The sequence below is a fragment of the Erinaceus europaeus genome, chromosome 21 (genome assembly GCF_950295315.1).
Source record: "Erinaceus europaeus chromosome 21, mEriEur2.1, whole genome shotgun sequence".
NCBI lineage: Eukaryota > Metazoa > Chordata > Mammalia > Eulipotyphla > Erinaceidae > Erinaceus > Erinaceus europaeus.
The window spans coordinates 35,883,640-35,893,787 of NC_080182.1; positions in this window are offsets into that span (position 1 = coordinate 35,883,640).

Consider the following 10,148-nt stretch of genomic DNA (forward strand, 5'->3'; position numbering starts at 1 on the left):
AACCTATGAACAGGGGCCAGGTGGTCCCCAGATTAGCACCCAGTTGAGCACACATATTACCATGCACAAGGACCCAGGTTTGAGCCCCAGCTCCCCACCTGCAGGGGAGACACTTGATGAGCAGTGGAACAGTGCTGCCAGAGTCTCTCCTCTTTGTCTCTTTCCCTCTCTCCGGTTCTCTCTGCCTCTCACCTCTATCAAAAAGAAAGACAGGAAAAAATGGCCACCAGGAATTGTGGCTCTATGCAGGTACCTAGTCCCAATGATAACCCTGCTGGCAAAAAGGAAAGAAAACTTATGCAGAAGTGTGCAGAAGGCACCGGTATCAAAACCTTTTTTTCAGAGGAGGTAACTGAGGCAGGGAGAAAGACAGTGACAGCCTCAGATCACAGAGCCCAAGTCCTCTGGCTACATACAGCATGTGGGCTTTGGGGCTTATCTTTCCAGATCATGTGTTTCCTGTGAGGTCTCAGCTGCCAGAGTCATCTAAGGTGAAGCTTGGCAGTCACAAGGAGCTCGACCAAGCTCATGCAAACATAGAGCCTTTGACTGCAGGGCGCTGAGCCTTGGAAGAGCAGGCCCTCTCCCCAGGAGTCAGATCATCTTCAGAGAAATGCTGGTGACAGGGGACAGGCAGGGGACAGTGTGTCCTGATGGGGCAAGGTCATGGGCAAAATGCCCTGAAGAGCAGAATCATGAAGAATGAGGGTGAAGAGGAGAAAAGTTTGCCCATTTTTTGTAGAGACCTGAGGTAGATCTCAGTGGGATCTCAGGCTCAGAAGCTGAGGTAGCAGTAGCCTAAAGGACATTGGTGGTCCAGACCCCTAACTGTGGACACCTCTGATCCTCCTGGCCCAGACCTGACAACTCTGTCCTCCTCGTTTCTCTGTCTCCTCACTTCCTGTTATCCCTTGTTTGTGCCGCCCCGGGCTGTCTTCTCCTCAACCCCCCACTCTTCACATCGTCCTGTCACTGCTCAGACAGGACCAAGACAGTCTAGCCACCTTGAAAAAAAATTTCTCATCACTGAGAAATCATCTTGGCATATCTTCAAAGTTAAAAAAAAAAAAAAAGACAATTGAAAAGTAAATTCCTGACTACTAATGGTCTGGAATGTGACAGAAGGTCTTTCAGGCCCCTACTCAGGAAAGAGCCCAGCACCTAGGGAGGGAGAAGTGCTCTTGACGCACACATGGGAACATGACTAGTTCCTCTTCCACCCAGCGTCCTGTCTCTACATTTCTCCTTTCTGTCCCTGGCGTGGGTGTCCATACAGAGTCTTCACATATCACAGGCTGGAGAGGTAATCAAGACATGATTATCTCTGGGACTCAGGTGAAAGGCTTCATAGAGGAGGGTACAGTGGAGTTGGTCTCCAGGGGAAAACCATTATTTAGCCTGGTCCTAGCATGAAATAGCAATAAATACGTAAGAGTGAGTGAGTGAGTGAGTGGGCCCCTACTAACAGAAGGCATGGAAAAGCATTTCGGCCTAGACAGGGAGAACAGGCCCCGGGAACACCGGGAAGAGGCTACAATGTGAAGAGGCTCACCCCACCCCCATTTTATGGCCACCTTGTCACCAGTCTCCTGGGTTCTGACCACTCACAGGCACGTTTCCTTTGGGACACTTCACTCCTTCCAGTGACAGCCACCTGGGTGAACTCTGCGTCCCCAAGTGTCACTGTCCCCTCATCTGGGGGGGTGTGGGGGGGTTCTGTGAGGAGAGGAGGATGGCACAGCGGAGCAAGGGTGGTTGGGGACGACAGGAGTCCTCGGCGGTAACTTCATGAGATGGAATGAACAGGAGCGAGTGGGGGAAGGATCTTGCCTGGGGTCTGGAGGAAGATCCGGCTGTTGAGGGGGCGAGTTGGAGGTGCTTCCCTACAAGGGAGAGGCTTCATGGAGAAGAAACCCATCTTCCCTCATGGAGTGAGGAGATGGCAAGGTCATGGAGAAGGGCAGGGCTGGTCTCGGCTCTCAGGCTCTCAGGCTCTCACTTTGGGAGCCTCACAGAGGCCCCACACTGTCTGGGGACAAAGGTGTGACAGAGAGTCAAGAAGGCTCAAGACCCAAAGAAGGTAAAACTAGGTGAGGGCATGGGCCTGAGGAAGTTAGCCATCTTCACTGACCTGCAGGCCAAGGCAGGGACATCCTGTTGATGCCACGGCCTCCTGGCACCTAACACAGTAGGGCCATGGGAGACCACACTACATACACACAGGCTTGATTCAGAGTCACCATTTCCACTTGAAATCAGTGCAACAATTTGCTCAGTCAACTGCTCAATGAACAAGGCAAATTTGCTAGAAAGGTAAAAACAGGTATAAAATAAAATTCAGATGGAGGAAAAAAATCTTTAAATGCAGCCTAATATTTAAGACTTTCAAGACATGTAACCCAAAGTGGCCATAAGGGTTATCACTGGGGTTCAGTGCTGGCAACTATGAATTCACCAATCACAGCTGCCTTTTTTTCCTTTTTTTTTTTTTTTTACTTCTTTCTATTTTATTGGGTAGGACAGAGAAACTGAAGAGAGGATGAAGATAAAAGTAAGGGAGAAAGATAGACACCAGCGGACCTGCCTTGCCATTTGTGGAGTATCCTTCCTGCAGGTGGGGAGTGAGGGCTCAAACCTGGGTCCTTGTGCCTGGCAATACGTGCGCCCAACTGGCTGCGTCGCTGCCTGGCCCCCAGGAACACATTCTCTTCAATGGCAGTCATCTCCTGACCCATCGGCCTTACTGAACCTCAACTCTGTTTTAAAGGTTTTGTTATTGGCTAGAGACAGAAATCAAGGGAGAGAGACAGCAGAAAGGAGGGGAGAAGAGAGAAGGAGAGAGAAGGAAAGACAGAGAAAGAGGAGAGAGAGATCTGCAGCACTTTCACTACTGAAAGCTTTCCCTTTTGCAGGTGGGGACCAGGGGCTTGAACCTAGGTCCCCACACATGGTAACATGTGCTCAACTGGCTACTCCACCAGCCAGCCCCCAAACCCCACATTTTTGATGACTATACTCTAAACCAAACCTGCCTTTTCAGACAGTTTCTAGGAGTTCGGATCTTCTTGTTCGTCACTGAAATGCAGGGTGACAGGGGAGTTGGGGTTTCGTAGAATGGTCACTGAATTGCCGCCTTTTGTGTGGAAGGGATTCTGGAAGCTACAGCAGTGTACATAGTGGCCTGTAACAGGGGACTGGAGCTTTGTAGCCATCACCTAGCTGGCCCCGCTGGCCCCGACCTTGGTGACAGGGAGAGGTTGGGCTCCCCTCGCAGGCCACCCAGTGTGAAAGGTTTGTCTATTCATTGGTTCCTCTAGTGCTTCTGGTGCTGAAGGTGGTGGTGGAAGACGCCAGGGTCCCTCTGGGGAACTGGGCTTGTAGTCATGGTCCTCTCAAGACTGGGTGACTGATGGGATGACGCTTGAACTCTGCTGCCGGCCTTTGGCTCTGACTTCATGGCCTTCTCGGGTTGGTGCTCTGTCTTGCAAAGCCAGCTGGGGAGAGCAGGCCCATTCTGACTCCCTCACACAGAGACCTTGGACTGAAACCAGTGGTTGGGGAAGGACTGCAGTTGTTGAAGGCAGTGAGAGTTAAGGCTTCCATCTTGGCCATGGCCCTTGGAGCGAGTGAGGTACAAAGCGCTGGCAGTTTGCTAGCTCCTTGCTGATACAGAGTCTTAGATCTGGTCCCAGTGAAATGCCGTGATCATCTTCTCTGTCAGCCGTGGGCTTGGTCACCAGGGAGGTGACTGGTGCCTGATCTCATCCGTTTTGATCCAGATGGCCTTTTAATGTCTTCTCATGTGCCTCTGTTCCTGAGGTCAAGGGTTTCCAGTGTTTCCCATAGATGTTGACCCTGACAAGAAGTAAGTTAGGCGGATTTGCTCACTCAGTCAGGGTCTGCTGTCACAGATCCCAAAAGTCCCCTCCCACGAAAGGCAAAGACCCTATAACCATCCTGTGTAAAGTCACTTCCAGACTGCACTCCTCTCCTGAGGGGCCACTGGAGCTAGGGTCCTTGATACTTTGGGGAGCAACACAGAGTCTGCCACGAGAGTTGTTCAACTCATCCTCTTGATACTCATTACTAACTCCAAAATCTGACCTTTGTGGGCACACAAGAAGTTCTCTGGAGCTGCACCACTGAGTTCAGCTGAGTTTGCCTGGAGCCTTTTTTTTTTTTCTGACTTGCTCATGTATTATAAGAGCATACTAGAAGGACTGGGGGAGATAACATAATGGTTATGCAAAAGGACTTTAATGCCCAAGGCAACAAAAGTCCTAGGCTCAATCCCCAGCACCACCATAAACCAGAACTAAGAAGTGCTTTGGTTAAAAAGAAAAAAGAAAAGAAGAAAACAGAAGAGGAGAAGATATTTCTTTTCCATATTCCATGACCAGTATGAAAGTGTCTTCCTTGGAACCACGTGACAGTATTGGAATGGTTCAAGGCCTTCACACTGTGGAGTTCCCAGAAAAGAGTCTGGAGCATGGCAGATTTCAGCTTTTATTTCTCAATGATTTTCTCTACCACTTTTGTTCCAGTCAGGACACACCATCCCAGATTCACCTTGGCAAAAAACACCTGCGTATTGTCTTCAGGATGACAGACTTCTAAACATGGATTTCCTTGTCAACAATTCACAGTCCACTTTTTTGAATTGTGATATGTTTTATTTGTTACCACATTTATTGGTACACAACTCTTACCAGAATGTGACTTCTATGGGAAGAGTGGCCGTTCCTGTCTCAGTCACCGCTTCCCACAAAGACCTAGAGCAATTAGTGGGTAGCAGGTTCTCAATAAACATTGATGTGCTGGATGATGTGTCTTTCTCCAGGTTCCTGAGCATTCCTGACATTGTAATCTTCAGCCATGTTGTTTGCTGAATTTTGGAGGGGCTAGGAATTCCAACCCCTCCCCTGTAAGGCAAAGATGATCATTCTCATCACTCCACAGCATATAGGAGATGCTAACCAGTGCAATTAAATGGGGGGAAATATGCAGATTGGGCTGCATGAATGAAAATAATCTCTATTCACAGATGGTAACATTTAAGGTCATAAAGTCCCAAAGAATCCAGCAAGGTCACAAGATAAAACGTCAAACGTTGGCTATATACCAGCAATGCCTAAGTGGGAAATTAAAGTAAATTAAATTGAGTCAAGTAAAAGGCAAGAGATGGACAGACGCAAAGTTCAGCTGTGCCTGGTTATGGAGGTGATGGGTAAGTGCAGGGAGCTCAGTGCAGCTTCTCGTATGGTATTCTAGCTCCTGAGCAGGGTGGTGGGTTTGCAGTTATCCATGGTCACAGACACAGAGACAAGTAAAATCAAAGATTTTATTTTGTGCCTAAGACCACAAACTCTTAAGTGTTTTAGACTCGGGCGGCCTGAGACACCACCACCACCGAGGCCGGAACTGAAGACTGGGCAGCCATGAAGGTTCTCAGTGTGGCTTTGGGCTAATATCAATAAATTCCGGCCCTGGCCTGATTACCAGTCTGACCTTCAGCAAGTGCCTTCTATCAACTGGGGCAGGAAGGAAAGTTTATTCCACTTGCTCTGGCTTTGCTGGGACACTCCTGTGCCTTCGATGGACAAAAAAACCCAAACACTTGAGGAATATCCATTATAGTATCACAGAGCAGAACAGAAGGGGGTGAGCTGGGATTGAAAGGTGATCACTTACAGCTCAGATCTTTGACTCAATCTGTATGTACCCCCAACACACACGTGGACAACTGGGGAACCCAGTATCCTGCCCACATGATTCAGTGATGCTTTTACAAGGCTGCTCTTCCTCGATGCCAAACAGAAACAGTCCCGTAGTCAGTGTGTCATCAGTCATTACAGACTCTCAGGTTACCTTTGACAAGATTGTAAAATTTGCCTCTCCAAGATTTGAAACTAAATCTTGGGGCTGGGCAGAGGTGCACTTGATTTAGCGTACATAGTGTAGTACCATGGGCTCAACGCCCCGCCCCCACCCGCAGGGAGAAACTTGGAGTGGTGAAACAGTGTTGCACGTGTCTCTATCTCAATCGCCCCCCCCCCCTCTCAGTTCCTCTCCATTCTATTAAAAAAAAAGAGAGAGAAAGGGAAAAAGAGGGAGGGAAGGGAGAAAGGGAAAAACAAAGCAAAAAAGAAAAAGGAATGAAAGAAGGAAAGAAAAGGGGAAATGGCAAGAAAAGAGAAAAAAGAAAAGAGCCAGGCAGCGTCATAGCAGGTTAAGAGCACAGCACGAAGAGGATTCTGCTTCAGACCCACAGTTCCCCACCTGCCGGGGCAGGGGCCACTTCACGGGCGGTGAAGCAGGTCTACAGGTGTCTTGTCTTTCTCTCCCCCTCCCAATCGTCCCCCTCCTCTCACAATTTCCCTCTGTCCTGTCCAATAAAATGGAAAAAACAATGGCCACCAGGAGCAGAGGATTTGTAGTACAGGCACCAAGCCCCAGAGCGATAACCCTGGAGGCAGAGAGAGAGTGTCACGAGGGAGCCAACCAAGGCAGAAAGGCTGGGACCAGACTGACTGACTTACCCTCCTGATTCTAACAACTTAAAAACTGAACACAACTTATGGAAACACAGTTGTGTAGACACTAGGGAATAGAAAGCTGTGATCCCTGCAACAGAAAACAAGGCGAGCCCTGTGTCTGCACCAGCATGTAATTTTCTCTTGCTCCTTTGGAAGTGTTCAATAAAGACGTAAAGCCACTGTAATGCCAACTCCAGAAAGCTAGGGTCCCTCTGTCCAAATCCAGGGACTGAAAGAGGCTCTAGTGGCTTGTAATGATGTCCTGGTGATCGGGAGAGAGAGTCCTGGAAACTCAGCCCACCTCACCTGCCTAGCTGTCTCCGCCCCAGCCACGCAAGCCTCCTCTGCTCAGTGTCGTCACGTCACGTCACGTCACTGTTACTGCACAAGCAGTTCCCCTACCTGGAGGGCAGTGTTTGCTGGCCCCTTAGTGTTCATTCCCTTTCTTGTGAGTTCTCACAGAATAGAGTTCATTACTTTGGAATACTCTTCTCATTTGGGGTTTTGAAAAGTTGGTATCTGTGTCCCCCACTTAGACAAAAGCCCCGTGGGAGGGGGGACCATTTTTGTTCTCAAGTACCATTACATTATTCACCATGCCTTCCTCAGATCCCTCCAAAACCACAAAAAGAAATGAAGTACAAACCAGAGTGGCAGGAAATGGGTCCGAGGTAGCCTAGAAATGTGCACTGCTAGCGCATAACATTAGAAAAACAGTTGAGGTTGTGTTTAAGAAAGTATCCGGGGTTTTCACATAAGACCAGCACCTCTGGATTCATTTGCTAGAATACCACGCAGGGGTGTGAGGGTGCTAGGAGAGAACCTGCTAGAGAACATGCCTAAGAAGGGGCAGCAGGACTGCTGGCAGAGGAAGCTCTGAGCGATGTGCGGTGCCGGCACTTCTCCTCTTTCACTTCGTTAGTCAAATGAGAGAGAGAGAGAGCTGGGGATGATAGAGATCATGAGGGAGAGGGGCTGAGTGGTGGTGCACCTGGATGAACACATGTTATAATGAGCAAAGACCCAGGTTTGAGGCCCCAATCCCCACCTAACAGGAGGAAAGTTTTGCAAATGACAAAGCAGTACTGCAGGTGTGTCTGCCACCCTGTCTCCCTTTTCAATTTCTGGCTGTCTCTATCAAAAATAATTTTAAAAAACATGAAGGGAGTCTGGCAGTAGCGCAGCCAGTTAAGCGCAGGTGGCACAAAGTCCAAGAACAGGCGTAAGGATCCCGGTTCAAGCCCCCGGCTCCCCACCTGCAGGGGAGTCGCTTCACAGGCGGTGAGGCAGGTCTGCAGGTGTCTGTCTTTCTCTCCTCCTGTCTTCCCCTCCTCTCTCCATTTCTCTCTGTCCTATCCAATAATGACATCAATAACAACCACAATAATAACTACAACAACAAGAAAAAGACAAGGGCAACAAAATGGAATAAAAATATATTTAAAAATACATATTAAAAGAGAGAGAGCGGTAGAGTTGGCCTGGATGGTAAAATGGTAGAATTGTGTGTGCACCAGATCCAGAGAGAGAAATAAGAAAATATCAGGGCTGGGTGGTGGTACACCTGGTTGGGCACACCTGTTGCAATGCACAAGGACCCAGGTTCAAGCCCCCGGTCCCCACCTGCAGAGGGAAAGCTTTGCAAGTGGTGAAGCAGTGCTGTAGGTGTCTCTCTGTCTCTCTCCCTCTCGTATCTCCCCCTTCCCTCTCAATTTCTGGCTGTCTCTATCCAATAAATAAAGGTTTAAAAAATTAAATAAATTAAAAAAATAAATATCAAAGGGGCTGAGTGGTAGCACATCCAGTCAAGTACCCATAGTACTAAACTCAAGGACCCGCGCAGAGATCCAGGTTCGAGCCCTGAAGGTGGAGACACTTGACAAGCGGTGAAGCAGGTCTGCGGGTGTCTGTCTTTCTCTCTCCCTATCTCCCTCTCCTCTCTCCATTTTTCTCTGTCCTATCCAATAAAGTGGGGAAAACAGCCATCAAGAGCACTGTAGTGCCAGCACCAAGCCCCAGCTATAATCCTGAAGGCAAATACATAAATATCAAAGAAGAGGAAGAGAAAAGGGAGAGGAAGAGGAAAGAGACTGACAGCTGCTGGGCCCACATTTCTTTGAACTCTGTAGAGGTGAGCGCCACTGCTCTGTTAATGGCAGTTGACGACAAGGGGCATTTCCATTGTGAGGTCAACCACATCGCCACATCCAATTGTAGTGCCACATCTAAACAGAAGAGGGCACTGTGCTCTCAGAAGTTCACATATATGCAGGACATAGACAACGCTGGTGGTGGGTTGCTATCAATAGGATGAGATGTCCCTTTTTGCTTTGCTTGTTTTCTTGCTGAAATGTTGGCTACAAATGGGCAAGAGAAATACATTACTATGTCTAAACAAGTTTTTCTTGATCGCTAATACCAATCAGATTTTAAGGGCCACTCAAGAGAGAGAGAGAGAGTGTGTGTGTGTGTGTGTGTATGTGTGTGTCTGTCTATAATTAGATTGTATACAAAATCTCAATTTTGTATAAAACTGCTGTACAAAATCCAGGTTATTTTATTTATATACTAGACACATTAAACTTAGTGTTTATGAAGAAACAACTATATATAGAATATGTTTAAAGATTTGCATAAATAAGGATATATATATGTGTGTATATATAAATGCATACATTATTATAATTTTATATTACTGTATCTCCTAACTACATCTCAATTTAAGATATATAGTTGGTTAGGATACATATATATATATATAGTATAACATATTACATAACTATACATAATTGAACACAGTATAACCAATAATATATCATTAATTTATAGTTAGGAAGTTGTATAAAATTAGCATGTGGATATGTTTAGAATACATACTCAAGATAGGATATGTAATTGTTAGACACTTTTTTGCATAATATATGATTAATATGATATAATAAACATATATAATCAAGTTGAATCACACAAAATTGAATATTGCAACGTGTGTTTGGCTGGTTTTTTGCTAAGAAAGTGGCAATTTCACATGGTGGAAACTAACATTTCAAATGAACTGAAATGAGATCTGTTGAAAAATGAAGCTCATTTTGTACAATTTTCCCCCCCAAAAGATTCTGTTCCGTTTCTGGCTCCAGTGTCCCCAGTCTGTCAATAGTGTGAAAAATTGGTCCCTGATCATACTAGGGAACAACTGTAACAGTTTTCAATCTTCTTGTGTGGGAAGTTAAAGCTAGTGTACATGGTAGAGATATTAGCCAATTCTTCCATTACGTGGGAAGAAAAGAGACTCACTGAAGGTTGACAGTTCCCATATGAAGTTAAGGACAAAAATCAAGGGAGAGGGGCTGGACGGAGTGTGGCAGAAGCTCGGTCACCCACCCACACCCAGACGGCTCCTAAGAGCTCTGTCTCCTCCTAAGATGTGCCAGCTGGTGGAGCCTGCAAAGGCTGTGTCTAGACACCTTGCAGGAGCAAAAGCAAACTCACCTTCGGGACACAAGGATCAGGGGAGGTGGGTAAAGAGTATGGAGCCAGCAGGGCAGGGGTGGGGCCTCGGCTCCCCCTGGCTTGGCAGCCATCAGCAGGATGCTCTGACTCCCTGAGCCCTGG